This window comes from Octopus bimaculoides, chromosome 5 (genome assembly GCF_046866305.1).
Source record: "Octopus bimaculoides isolate indiv1 chromosome 5, ASM4686630v1, whole genome shotgun sequence".
Taxonomy (NCBI): domain Eukaryota; kingdom Metazoa; phylum Mollusca; class Cephalopoda; order Octopoda; family Octopodidae; genus Octopus; species Octopus bimaculoides.
Window position 1 is genome coordinate 97033125 of NC_142932.1, and position 14724 is coordinate 97047848.

The following is a 14724-nucleotide window of genomic DNA, read 5'->3' on the forward strand; positions in this document are numbered from 1 at the left end:
CTGACCACACAAGACACAGCCAGTTCCGGTGACAACACAATAGCAGCCACGTTAAGACTCACCAACTTCATCCAACAGCATTCAGCAACCTCCATCTTTGTCGCCACTATCGTTCTAACATCAACATCTCTCTAAGTACACAACTCAACAAGCAACTTGCCCTGGTTACAACACTGCACTGTTCGTGAATTACTTCACCATGGATCAACAGCGAATATACAACCTGCAAGAACTCCTGTACCAAGTGACCCAGGCAGCAGCATCACAGCCACAACTTCACATATGACATGTACCATGACTGGCTCTGCATCATCGCCACAGCTTCTTTATACAGTATTTCAACTATCGTGTACAATTGACTACGAACTGGTATTTATCATTCTTGTGTCTATGAACTTACTTTGATGGCTATAGACTCTTTCACTGTCTCTTCTTCATCGCTATCTTTATATGTTCTTAACACGCATACATCTATGCCTACGTACACATGCATACATCTTATTCTTATGACGGCCTGTCTATTATTCTGTATATATGACGCACACACAATCACACATATTAACATATCAATAAATCTTCTCTTAAACATTCTACCTGGTTGTGTCACTTTTCTCCCTCTGGCACATATATGCATTGTTCTATTTATATTTATTGTATCGACTGTGTGATGTACTAAGGAGACATTCTCATCTCCTCGCTTTGCATGGATGTTACAAATTGGTGACCTGTTCCAGCTCCTTGAAACTACAAAAATAATTATAATGGGAGAAGGAGATACTCCACAGGTATAATAAACCTTCCATTCCATTATAGATGTGCTGGACGGATTGATAGGATCCAGCAAATCCAAAGACTTCAACTTGTGGCAAAGTCGATTTTTGGCATTGTTTCTATGATCAGATGCTTTTGCTAACACCAACCCTTAAATAGTTGAAAAACCTGAAATCACTGCCACAAAACAAGCAAAACGGATCAAGCAGACTGCAAAAAAGAATGGGCAGAAACAAATTGGGGAGCAGTGGAGCCAGAAGCCTCTGCATGGTCAGTATATGCTTCAAAGTTGAAATGCTGATGTAGGGCAAGCCCTGGGAATGATCAAGAAAGGTACCAATAAATTTTTTGACCAGATCCCAGGGAATCCAACAATTTACAAGGTTCAAAAAATTGTGTTGACATCAACCACTCACCTTCTCAGGAAGTTTCTTTCCATCTAATATATATGTACCTTAGGTGTCTGGTTGAGACCTGGCTGGAAGATGAAATAAAATGAAAATCAAATGAAAAATAAAGATAATAATAATAATTCTCAAGCAGCATAATGTAGGTGTGAGTCACAGATGGATATGCAAGCTGAAGGTGTAGTAGAGGTGAGGGACTTGCATGGAGGTATGGAAAGTAGTCAGTATACTGTAGTGGACTCTGTATTACCAGAAGATATGGCTAAGGAACAGGGGGACCAAATGATAAGACTCAAAGAAATAATCATTACAAGAACAGAGACTGACCTGATGAATCTGAGATGCTTCAAGTGGGATATTGTGAAACAAACAATACAAAAGGTTGATGGAATCCTGAAGTATCATTCAACTACGGCAGTAGCTGAATAATATTCTTAAGGCCACAATTTACTCACATGCAGCATCTTTCAGAGCTTGTCACTAATTCGCTTCTTAACCAAATTGAAAACTGTTTACATTTTTGAAGAGGACTGGTTCCTAGCTACACTTTGGCATTAAAAAATTGAGATTTGATCCAGTAGAAAAAAGTTTACATCAGAATTTGTAGCAACATAGAAGGATTATAGGAGAGTAAGTAATGTCACCAACCAAGTTTAGATCTAAATAAGGTTGTTTTTTTTTTTTAAGCAAAATACATTTATCTTAGCTTCAATGATAGAAGAAAGCATGAAGAATTTCATAGTTTTGTTCCCATGCAACAAAAATTTGTATCAAAAAAAGTTGTGAGGTAAAATATCATGAAAAAAATATAAGTGAGGCAAAAAATTAGATTTAAGTAAATTAACTTCTTTATTTTAAAAGCATGCTATATCTTAATTAAGCTTAAATGATGGAGCTCAATTCAAGGAATTTTATGGTATCAATCTGATGCAATGAAGTTTTAAAAGAAGAAAGTTATGAGTGTTTGTTTCTCAAATTTGAGAGTGATAATATAGTTCTAGACTTTTTTATGAATAAAGTTCTATAAGGGGTATTTTAATATATGTCGCCGGTGTCATTGAGGTAAGGAAAGAATTATCAATGACACTGCTAATTGACACATTATTAATTAGCATAAGAGCATAACCTGGAAAAAACATGGATTACATGGAAAAATGCGAGCAAGAGAAATAATATTCTTTAGATTATAAACCTGGAAAATTACAGGACAAGTTATTACACTTGGAAAAATTCAGGACAACTTATTACATCTGGTAAAGTACAGAACAAGAAAATTTTTACTTAAAATACTGCAGCTAAGGATAAAATTTGAATATTAAAAATTATTTGATTTTAATTTACAAAGTAACATAATTTAAAAAGGCACCATCATTATTGTTAAAATATTGACACACAAGAATAATTAAAAGATGTGAACCAGAAGTACCAATATAGCTAAAGTTTTATGCAAAGTAGAATAGTATATATGGTAGGCAAATTCATTATGTAAAAAATAGGCATTGGGTCATGACTAAAAATGTGAAGACTTGGCAAAAACTCAAGCAAATTTTACTGTGGATTTGTTGTTATAGGTAGATTTTACTGTAATACATAACTAATTTTTGTATTATTCTATTTATTGTACTAACTAATTATGTACTACTATTATTTTTTGTAACCTTTTTCAAATTTCTAATTATTAATTGATAATTAAAAAATGAATTTCTTTAGAGTGCAGAAAATATTCTAATTGAGTTATTTTAAATTTTTAATAAAAGTAACAAGTAATAACAAATAGAATAATAAAATTTTTAGTTTTAATAAAAGCTAATATTTTCTAAATCTAAATATTTTATTTGAAATTTTATCCTTAGCTGCAATATTTTAAGTAAAAATTTTCTTGTTCTGTACTTTACCAGATGTAATAAGTTGTCCTGAATTTTTCCAGGTGTAATAACTTGTCCTGTAATTTTGCAGGTTTATAATCTTAAGAATATCATTTCTCTTGCTCACATTTTTCTATGTAATATTCCAATGGAAGATCTATTGGAAACAAGGTACCTGATTAAATCTGCTTCAATTTTAGTTGGTGAGCTGGTTGGAAAAACAAAGAGGAAATCAAGCGGACAGAAGGAGCCATGGTGGCGGTGGAGAATCAATGGTGATATTAAAACTGTGTGTAAAAATCTGCGTTGCATAGAAGAACAGTCCAAAGAGCAATGAAAACATACTAAGGAAGGTGAGAAGGCCTATCTTGAAACAAAATACCATATAGAAAAGAAACTGTTATCAAAACCTTAAAACAATGTATTCTGGCAAAAACATTGAAGGTGCAATGCTACATTGAATGCATATTGCATTTCCATCAAAACAGACAATTCACAAATAACCAGAGGCAGTTTTTTTAAGAACTTGGGTGGAGACATAGAAGATAATATACCCCCTAAAGCAGAGGAAACCCACCAATCTTGGAATAACATCTGGGGGCAAGATCTTTCCCACAACCACAGTGCTGAATGGATTCATTCCATGAAATCTGAACTCCAACATCCTGAAGCTCCAAGGCAGGATCATGTATCCATAACATCAAAAGATGTAATTGCACAAGTATCAAAACTGTCAAACTGGAGAGCAGCAGGGCCAGATGAAATCCAAGGCTACTGGCTCAAGTGGTTGAATTCAACATGCAAATGAATTGGTCTGCAATTAGATGATTGTCTACAGAATGGTGAGGTTCTGGAATGGATGGTAGATGGAAAGACAACATTGTTGATGAAAGTTCTGACAAGATCACCTTGCATATTTGAAGTACCTCAAACTTCTTTTGAAGTCAAAACTCAGTGCAAGGAACTTTGTAACTGCCACCAACTTAAAAGACTAAGAAGCATCATGGATGTGGTTCAGTGCAGGTGACCTTGAAAAGAGGACTGAAAGCTTGATCATCACTGCTCAGGACCAGGCATTGAATACCAAATCAGTGAAAAGGGATATATACCACACAAGTGCAACAAACTTCTGCAGGATGTGTGGGAAGAAGGGAAGAAGGTCAAAAGTATGACTCACATTGGAAGTGCTTGTGAAAGTCTTTGCACAGAAAGAGTACAAGCACAGACATGACACGGTAGCTCTAAACTTACACTGACTATGAAGGTATGGATATGAGGTAACAGGTGCTTTGTACCACCATACGCTGGAAAAGGTAATGTACTAAAATAGGAAGACAAATATCCTCTAGGACTTTGATTTCCAAAGAGGACAAGCAAGAGTGCCTAATAATTGATGTGGTAGTGCCAGAAGATTAACATATTGTCATGAAAGAAATAGGAAAGGTCAACAAACATGGAGACCTGAAAACTGAGATTGCCAAGATGTGGCAGCTGTGAGAGTCAAACATAAAGGTTGTGTTGTTGTTATTTAACTGCAAATTCCAATATAATCAGAGTTCACACCATCTGGAGCATATCTGTAGAAAATTTCATTAAAAAATATCCATTTTTCTGAAAGTTATGAGGTAAGAAAGTCATTAGGGCATATATGTGTAGGCATGCTGATGCTAAATTTGCCCGGTTACTGCATTACCGGAAGTCCACTTTTCTATCTTCCAAAAGCGTGATGCACATTATGCTTGGGTACAAAAATTGAAAAGATTTGAAACATGCATTTTCTCTTTTTCAGTTACTTTTGCTGATTACAGTTTTGTTAAATATTATTACATAATCAGAACTTTGTAAGCATCTGTAACAGCTGTATGTATGATTGGTATCAGTAAGAGATTTAGTGGAGCCTGTGTGTGACAATAAGATACGTACCAACATAAACTGACAAAAGAAAAATACTTATCACAGATTTTATTCAACTGTCACAATTGATTTTTCACTTCTACATTGTGTTCAATGTATAATACATAAAGACTTGTGGCAACCAGCTGTTTTCATGTAGAAAGATGATGATAATAATGGTAAGGTTTGCACATATGAAAAGTTGGTTTGTATCTCAATGAAAGTGCTAGAAAGTGACAGAAGTAGACTGTTGAAGAGTGAAGAAGGAACTGTCTGAAAAACTCAGAGAGAACTTGAATTTATAGCTGTTCTAAAGTTAAAACTATGTTAGTAAAACAATGCAAGTGAATGGATTTATCTCAGTTGAGCAGAGTTTCATCTAAGATATTGAGGAAGTTGATAGCTGACACTCATAAATTCTGAGCACGAATTCTGAGAACAATGGGAAGAATCATACAAAAAACATTTAGACTAATGTTTCAATTCCTAGTTGGAAATTCAGCTTCCATTTACTAAACATCTGTTCTTTGCAAGAAGGTTTTTGTAACAGTATGTCAATATGTCTGTTTTGGCATTCCACATTTCAACAATTTCCACACTTCATCTTTATACTATAGGGATTCTTAGCATGCTTCCATTATGTTAGCATACGTTTGGTGGGTAGTTGTTGCTGACTCTTTGATCATGTTGTGCCTTTTAAGATGTGGTGTTTAGTTTGAAAATATAAAAATCACATCATATATGCAGTTTCACTACAATTTATGTATAACTTTCCATGCATATTTTTGTGTGGCACCTTGGGCAAGTGTCTTCTTCTATAGCCTCAGGCCAACCAAAGCCTTGTGAGTGGATTTGGTAGATGGAAACTGAAAGAAGCCTGTTGTGTATATATATATATATATATATATATATATATATATATGTATATATATATATATATGCATATGTGTGTGTGTGTGTGTTTGTGTGTCTGTGTTTATCCCCCCACTACATCGCTTGACAACCAATGCTGGTGTGTTTGCATCCCCGTAACTTAACAGTACAAAGAATAAGTCCTGGGGTTGATTTGCTCGACTAAAAGTGGTGCTCCAGCAGGGCTGCAGTCAAATGACTGAAACAAATAAAAGAAAAAAAGAATAAAAAGATGTACTTGTCTGACAAGTGTTTGATCTGATACTGTGAGCTGAAATAAAACAGTTACAGCATGGAAAACACATATTAACCATTCAGAAGTACACAAAGACTTTTAACTTCACCGAATCATTGGCTTTTGGCATCAAAATTTTCATTGCACTATCTGCAGCCAGTTCACTGACACAGTTCTACTGCATTTTGAAATGAAGGTAGTGGCCAGAATATATAGGTTTCAGGGTTTTAAATATAATTCTTTTTTCTCATCTATATAGGTCAGTCATTCCAGTTGCCATCAACTGGTGTTCATAGTTAACTTGGCTTTTGGTTGAAATCCACGTACTTACTCTTCCTTCTCTCAGTAGGGGGCATGTTTGATATTGTACAGCATAGAAGAATTAGGAACTGTTTTGTGGTCATGGACTGAAAGATGTTTGCTGCAATCAACCAATTCAAATAACTAATAGCATTGTATTCTAAATACATGGCTAATCACAACCATGATTTTACTAAGTAATTTTACTTACAAAAAAGACTTTTATAACTACATCTCTGTCAACATTTTATCAGGACACTTCTCAATGGCTAGCTAGTAACTCAGTATAATTTTTGTAAACTTGACAAATATATTTCTATATATTAAAAAGACTTTTCCCTATTTCTTTTATCATTCACAACATATCAACTCTATACATTTCTTACTTCCTTTCACTTACACTGGGGACCAAATTGATGTGAGAAATATGAAACACAATGACCTGAAATATGATGAACACTGGTACTCAGAGAAAGAACTAAACATCATTAAAAGATAACAAATGCACAGACTGCTTTTGAACTTAAAATGACTATCTTCATCGAAACAGATCAGGTTACAGAAATTGCTATTCATCATCGTCATCGTCGTCGTCACCATCCTCATCCTCATCTTCTTCATGATAAGTATTTGATTGTATGCATACTCAAGATAAATTTTTGAGAATATCTTCATTTCATTACTCCACATCTGAAGTGAATCATTTCCTGGATTCTTAGCCAGGAATCAAAACCTTGTCCAGATTTATTTATGGTATGTTAATGAGGGACCATACAACTTTCACCCCATCTATTCATCAACCCAGTGAGATAAACTGCCCTACTCTTTCTTTCTCCTTCTTCCTTCCATTTCCAAGCAGGTGAAAACAGTTACCCATGAAATGGACAATGGTACTTCTACAAATATTTATGCAGCAACAACTCAAAGCAGTTATTTTTGTATTGTAATGATAAAATAAAGGCTGTTTCAACTATTATTTTCTTCAACCATTTATTTTAAGGATTTCAAAGATAACCAATGCAGCCATTGCATTCTTAGTGACCTAACAACCATTACACTTGGTGATTGGTGAGACCTAACTTAAGAACTATAGCCTTTTCAACATATAAACTGTTGCTCTTTCTACAAATCTATTACACTTCCTTTTGGTTTTTTTCAGTTTCTTTAAATGCCATTCAGTTTTTAAGATGCTGCATCTGACATACCAGCACTTCATGGTTTACTTTTCATTTAAGCCTATATCAGTGATCTGTTATTATTGACACCTTTTGCTTACAGGAGTAATGCAACCAGTAGAGGCTGAAATTGAATTCTTGAATCAACAGATGAGAGTTATTTGCAACATGAACACGTTGAAGGTATAATATTTGAAAACCATATATAGCTTTAAATTATTATTTTATTTTAGTATATAGTGGCAGTCGTTGGCTGTTCAAGTGCATGTTATTAAATGGAAAAACAGTTAGTATGAATCACCATAAGACATTTTTGTTATCATCCTCATTTAACGTCCGTTTTCCATGCTAACATGGGTTGGACGGTTCGACCAGGGTCTGGGAGGCCAGGAGGCTGCACCAGGCTCCAGTCTGATCTGGCAGTGTTTCTACAGCTGGATGCCCTTCCTAATGCCAACCACTCCGTAAGTGTAGTGGGTGCTTTTTACGTGCCACCAGCACAGGGGCCAGAGGACGCTGGCATCGGCTACATTTGGATGTTGCTTTTTACATGTCACCAGCACGGGTATCACAACCACAATTTCCATTTGATTTTTATTTTGATGTTGATGTACTTGACTCAATAGGTCTCCTCAAGCACAGCAGGTCACCCTACAATCCAAGGTAAGCACAGCAGGTTGTCCTATGATCCAAGGTACTTTTGAATGGGTTGTCGCTGGTTATGTGAAACTGGTGTAGGATACAACAGTGAACTCTCTTTATTTGTCGGGTCTTTGCAGTCACAGCATATCTCCAGAGGTCTCGGTCTTTCGTCATTGCCTCTGTGAGGCCCAACGTTTGAAGGTCATACTTGACCACCTCATCCCATGTCTTCCTGGGTTCTACCTCTACCTTGGATTTCTTCAGCTGTTTGGGAGTGGCACTTCTTAACACATCTCTCCTCATCCATCCGTTGTACATGACCATACCAGTGTAAACATCACTCTTGCACGCCACATCTGATGCTTCTTATGTCCAACATTTCTCTCAGGGTGCTTACACTCTGTCGTGTGTGCACACTGACATTACACATCCAACGGATCATGCTAGCTTCATTTCTTTTGAGCCTACACATGTCCTCTGCAGTCATGGTCCATGTTTCACTGCTGTGAAGCATGGCAGTTCGCACGCATGCATCATACAATCTACCTTTCAGTCTGAGTGAGAGGCCCTTTGTCACCAGTAGGGGTAGAAGCTTTCTAAACTTTGCTCAGGCTATTCTTATTCTAGTGGTAACACTCTCTGAGCATCCACCCCCATTACTAACTTAAATATATTGTTTATTCTGTATTCACCTTTTGTGGTAGAAGCATGTAATATGATACAAAAACATGTGTTTACATACAAAGGAAGTTTTGATTTTTACTTTTGCACTGAAAGAAGTAACATATAATATTTGTATTACAGTATGTATGCATGTCTGAAATGAGAACAGTCATTTTGAGAATATGTGTGTGATAAAATATGTTCGTTTACAAACCATATATCTTGTGTCAAGTTGAATAGACATGTGAGTAGCACGTGGGAGATTGCGTGTGGCGCTGCAGAGAAGACATGTGCCTTTGAAGCTTGGCAGGAACTGAGAGTTTCTACAGTGTAGCTCAGAACGAGGTTAGTGTCTCAGAACGAGGCTATTATATCAAAGCGAGGCTAGACACCTCATCGATATATTGGTCTGCAGTGCAGGTCAACTCACATATTACTATGCATATGTAGCTTTGCTACAAGTAGGTACATGGCTAATTTTTGTAGAAGTTATATAGATTGATTTGAACTTCATTATTTTTCTAGCTACCTTGCAGGTAAGAATTGCAGAGGAAACCCAAGCTAGACTTGTATTCCAAATCAATAAAATTATTATTAAAGCATTTAGTTTTAGCGCTATATAAATGAAAATGAATTTTACTACAATTGGATGACGCTTTTTAATGACATAATCACAGGAGGAGGTGCTGCGCGCCACATTTTCCTAAATGCTGTTAACAGAATGGACTATAATAAAAAGACACCAAAAGGTCTAAGCGGTGGTCTTAAACTAAGCAATGCATTAAGTCTACCACCAGATACTTCGTGGTTAGAGTAATTAATATTCTTGTAAACAGGATTTCCCCAATAAAATATAAATAAAACATGTGAAGACTATTTTCAAGGACTACTATTAGTTAAATGAGACGATATAAATGAATGCGTTTAAAAGAAAGTAAAGGAAATATTTATCTTAGCAGTCATATTTTTATTTCACCGAAAAGGAAGTAGTAGTGTTAGTTAGTGATTGAGCTAAAGAAAGAGGAGGGAAGACATAGACTTTATAGAGAGGAATAAATTTATTTAGAACGGAAGTTGGAGCGAGTGTATTTCCAGCTGTTGAAAAGCATCAGCTAATTTAACGAATTTGAGGTATGCTTGATCGGCACCCTAGTGACAGCTTTAGATAAAAAAAAAATACATACGAATACCTTGAGTAAATTTTATTACTTTCGGAAAATATTAAAATCGAAGAAACGGGGGAAAATACATGGAAAGCATGTAGAAAGAAAGAAGACACATAAAAAGGAAAAATTTCAGAGAAATATTCATTTACAATGGCGATGATGTTCACCGGCGGAACATAAAAGTGGTTATTACGTGGCATGCTAGGAGAAAAACACGAGAAGAAACGTTATTAGATGATACTGTTCAATCGGGTAACATCAGAAGTGTTATCATTACCTTTGGTTACTGTTAAAGGAAACTAAAGAACTTCTTTTCTAAGAATTTCCCGTGAAATTACACAGGTATGTTTAACCCCTTTCAAAATACATATACACCAATGTATATTTGTTTACATGAGTAACAGATATAAGATGAAGTTATTCATTTGTAAAATGCATCACTATAAGTTATTTGTAAGGACAATGATCTCTGTATAGCTATAACAGTACAACTTCAATAAGTTGTTAGTTTATTGGATTTGTATATTTTAGCATTTTATAATTTGTAAAATATACGCATCAGTAATTGACATTTTTTTATATTGCTGCAGTATATAACCAAGGAATATACATGCAGTTGTTGTATGATTAAAACAAACTACTTGTTTAAGAATTTGGTGATTACTATTCAATATTTTAACTGCTATGGATACTGATCTCACAAGTGTAGTTTAAACACACGCAATTAAATCAAAACAGTATTATCATAACAGTGCAATTATAATAATAGTGTATTTTTTAAAATCAACATGTTATAATTTAATAGTTGAAAAGTATATTCTTTATGGTGAGTTTCGAATCTCTAAAGCAGCCTGTTTCCGTAGATTTTTAGCGTGAATGTGTATGTTTAATGAGTGTTTGTGTGTTTCCTCTCTGTGGCGCTAGACAAAGTCGAGGTATAGAGAGTATGGGCTGTCCAAGCGTCAGATCTCCCTTTCGTTCTGTGTTATATGCAAAGGAAAGTTGAATCAATACGTTTGATACCAGGCCGACTGAATTAACTACCGTAGTTGGGTTGTGTACAATACTGGGCTGTCTATAGGATCACACTAGAGACCAAAGCAGTTTTGCATGCTACTGAGCCTACAGGTCGTATCTCTGGAGGCATTCTACCTACAAGTTCCCAAGAACTTAAGTTTGGGTTGCAAAGCACCAAGTTACTATGTGTCATCATAAAGAGGGAGAGGTACATTTTGCCGGAGAAGCTATGTATTAATAAGTAAAGGACCTACTCACTTGCTGTCTCTTACACATTACTGTTAACCAGCAGAGAAAAGCTGCAGGTGGGAAGGTGATAAACACACACCTTCCTTTATCTACACACTAGACACATCACAACCACCCTTTTGACACACAAAACTACAAATGCAACACAGGGAACAAGTTACAAGTTTCCATTTAGAGCAGCATATAGCTAAGCACTGGTGGTGGTGGAGGTTCTCATTGGTAAGAGAGGATATTTTTTAACTTCATTGGACAGGTGTTGCCTTACCACTGTTAACCTGCTTCACTGGTTGTGTGCGACATAAGGTACTTCTTGCCAAAATGAACAAATGCATCGGGAAACAATAACAACAATGAAGCATCAACAACATCAGCAGAAAGGACAAAAGAGCACAAGGGTCAGGTGCTGGAATATCTGTATGATCATATTTGATTTATCAAATGTGATGGCATGCACAAAATAGTCATCATAATCAGCAATCTTTCCTTCTTACAAGTAGACATTGTTGCTTTCCAAGGCACCTGGTTAGCAGATTCTGGAAACATAAAAGAAACTTACTATTCATTCTTCTTTGGCAAGGTAAGAAGGAAGATGAAACTTGTGAACAAAGTGTTGGGTATGCTGTCAAGCATACACTTCTCTAAGCTGTAGAAATTGGTAGAAATAAATACAGAGTGCATTATGCCATCTTTGATGATCTAACAATCTTTTCTGCTGTTGTTATTAAAGAAAACTTTTACTGCTAAAATGAAGCTTAGATATTTTGCTTTGACCCAACAATAATAACAAGCACCTCCTAGAATTATGTGTTACTCATAACTACTTTGGCTCGAAATCCCATTATAGAGTATCCTGCAAACACCCACAAGCTAAACAGTAGCACGAATAGGACCTTGTCATAGCCAGGTGATCTCATCTCAAGAACTTTTTGGTGACAAGAGCATTACATAGTGCAGTTTGTAATGCAGAACATTCACTTGTCTGCACCAAGGTCAGTCTATAACAAGAGATTTCATAGAGCCAAGCCAAAGGGGATGCTACTTATAGTTGTAAGAAAGATTGCAAATCCAGAAAAGTCAGCCCACATCAGATCATTGCTTCCCTTTGCCTTCCAGAGAAACCATGGAACATCAAATGTGATTCAGCTTTGGTACTACCTCACAACAATCATTCTCACCACTGTAATAGAAACTTTTGGGAGAAAGAAAGGCCTGCAGGATAACAGCTGGTAGCCAGCCATCTCAGAAAGTTCACTTCTTCTCATTGTTGCCAAGCATAATGCTTACAAAAATTTGCCACTTACAGAGAACTATTGAATACTTAAGACAGTAAGATGGCAGAATTCAGGAAATGACCAGTATGTGTGTTAATAACTACTGGCTGAACCTCTGAACTTTGTCCAACAAGCAGCAGACACAGGCACTATCAATGAGATGTACTGTGGTATATTGAAAGCTGTTTGATGGAGCATCAAGGAAACTAAACTACAGATGGAGGCATGTGTAGAATGTTTGTTGTAACTTTTACTCAAGCTTTGGATGCTATTTAACAGCTGGTTACATCCAAACTAGTTGAATTCCTTACCATAGGAAAATTCATGAAGGCTGTGCATAAATTTGCTAACAGGCAAAGCATTTGGAAAAACTATATTCCTGCCGATGTTTGGGAAAGTGGTAAGTTAGTCTTGCTGGAAGAACCCCATAAATCCTTCTGTCAATGTTGGGAAGAGAGTTTTTCTAAAGGATGTGTAGGATACTGACATTGTTACATTATGAAACAAAAGGACAGAAGTAATTGCAAAAGTTAGAGAGGAATATCTTTTAGTATAGTTGGCAAACTTATTACTTGACTGGTTCTGTAAGGTTTTAGAAATTTGAATTGCAGTGTGGCTTCTGCTCCAAGGGATCCACCATAGACAATGTTTTCATTGCATCACTTTTAAGAAATGTGTCAAGAGCAGAATCAACTACTGTAGCTGGCCTTCATCAACTTAATGAAAGCATTTAAGTTCATCAGTAGAACTGGCTTGTTTAACATATCACCATTTGTTGATTGACTACCTAACTTGCTAAGCACTATAATGGCTTTCTGTGATGGTATGATAAGCACTGTGCAGTATGAAAAATCTATGTCCAGGGAATTTGAAGTGAAGAGTTGAATCCTTGCTCCAAAACTTTTTGGTATATTTTTTTTACTGCTCCTGAAACAGACATTTGAATCCTTATCTGGTACTCCATTGGTTATGATGAGGTTTCCAGTTGATCCAATGAAGAGAATAGCCTACTCATGAAATTAACGCGCAAATAGCTGAGCATTCTACAAACACGTACACCCGTAACATAATCCTCTGGGAGATTCAGTATGATGCAGAATGTGACCTGGCTGGCTCCTTTTGAATTACGGGTACAGCTCATTTTTGTCATCTGAGTGAACTGGAGCAATGGGAAATAAAGTGTCTTGCTCAATAGCACAATGTACTGCTAGGTATCAAACTCATGACCTTTTGTTCATGAGCTGAATACCCAAACCGCTAAGCTATGTGCCTTCACAACAACAGATAGTGTTTACTTCCACTCAAGATCTGGTAGCTGGCTTTCACTATAGTTAGATGGAAAATAAAGAAAATTACTATTATGCTGTTTGCTAATGCATCTAACTCCTCAAGTCTAATAGAATGCTTACTAAACCTTGTGGATAGATTCTCAAGAGCTTGCAACCTAATTTAGTCTCACCATCAATCTCATAAAGATCTGAGTCATGGAACAAGGCGCTCCAGCAGCTCCTTCATTAAGATCAAAAGTAAGGACATGGATGTGGCACATCAGTATCTTGGCCTCACTGCAACACACAACTTTGTCCTAGATGCAGAACTCAAGAAGCACAGTGTCAAAACAGCTAGTACTCTCTCAAGACTTTCCTAAGAAAGTTTCGGGGGAGTAAACAGCTCAGAATGTCTACTAAGGTTAAGGTGTACAAAGCCTATGTTCTCAGTACACTTCTAAGGCCAGCATACTCTTCACAAGAACAGGAACTTCACATGTTTCATATGCAGTGTCTGCACAGAACCCTTGGAATGAAATGGTAGGATAGAATTAACAATCTTAACATATTAAGCGGGGTGTTGGTATTCCTGCCATTCTCATTTGCAACAGTGACAACTTCAGTAGCTTGGACATGTCAGTTGTATGGCTGATGGTCATATTCCAAAAGCCTTGCTACATGGTGAGCTGGTATCTGGGTTAAGACAAAGTTGACTGCATCTGTAAATCAAATGTGAAGAAAAAAAATTATCAACCTTGAAGCTTTCAGTAAAAAATTGGACTTCATTAGTTAGTCATTTCATAAAAATGCTTTCCATTCTTTTTCTCCTTCTCCACTGTCTGCATGACCATATATATCATCATCATCTTCATCATCATTTAGCATCCGTT

The 14724-nt window shown here is 36.2% G+C and overlaps 1 protein-coding gene across 4 annotated transcripts in view; it reads left to right on the top strand.

Moving 5' to 3' along the window:
- The first annotated feature begins 9927 nt into the window (after nucleotides 1–9927).
- Nucleotides 9928–14724, top strand: part of LOC106882712 (protein sel-1 homolog 1) — a 56021-nt gene continuing 51224 nt past the window's right edge. For all 4 annotated transcript variants that reach the window (XM_014933476.3, XM_089352724.1, XM_014933475.3 and 1 more), the window contains exon 1: nucleotides 9928–10371. The gene's annotated coding sequence lies outside the window, so the exon portion shown is untranslated. The remainder of the gene's footprint in view (nucleotides 10372–14724) is intronic.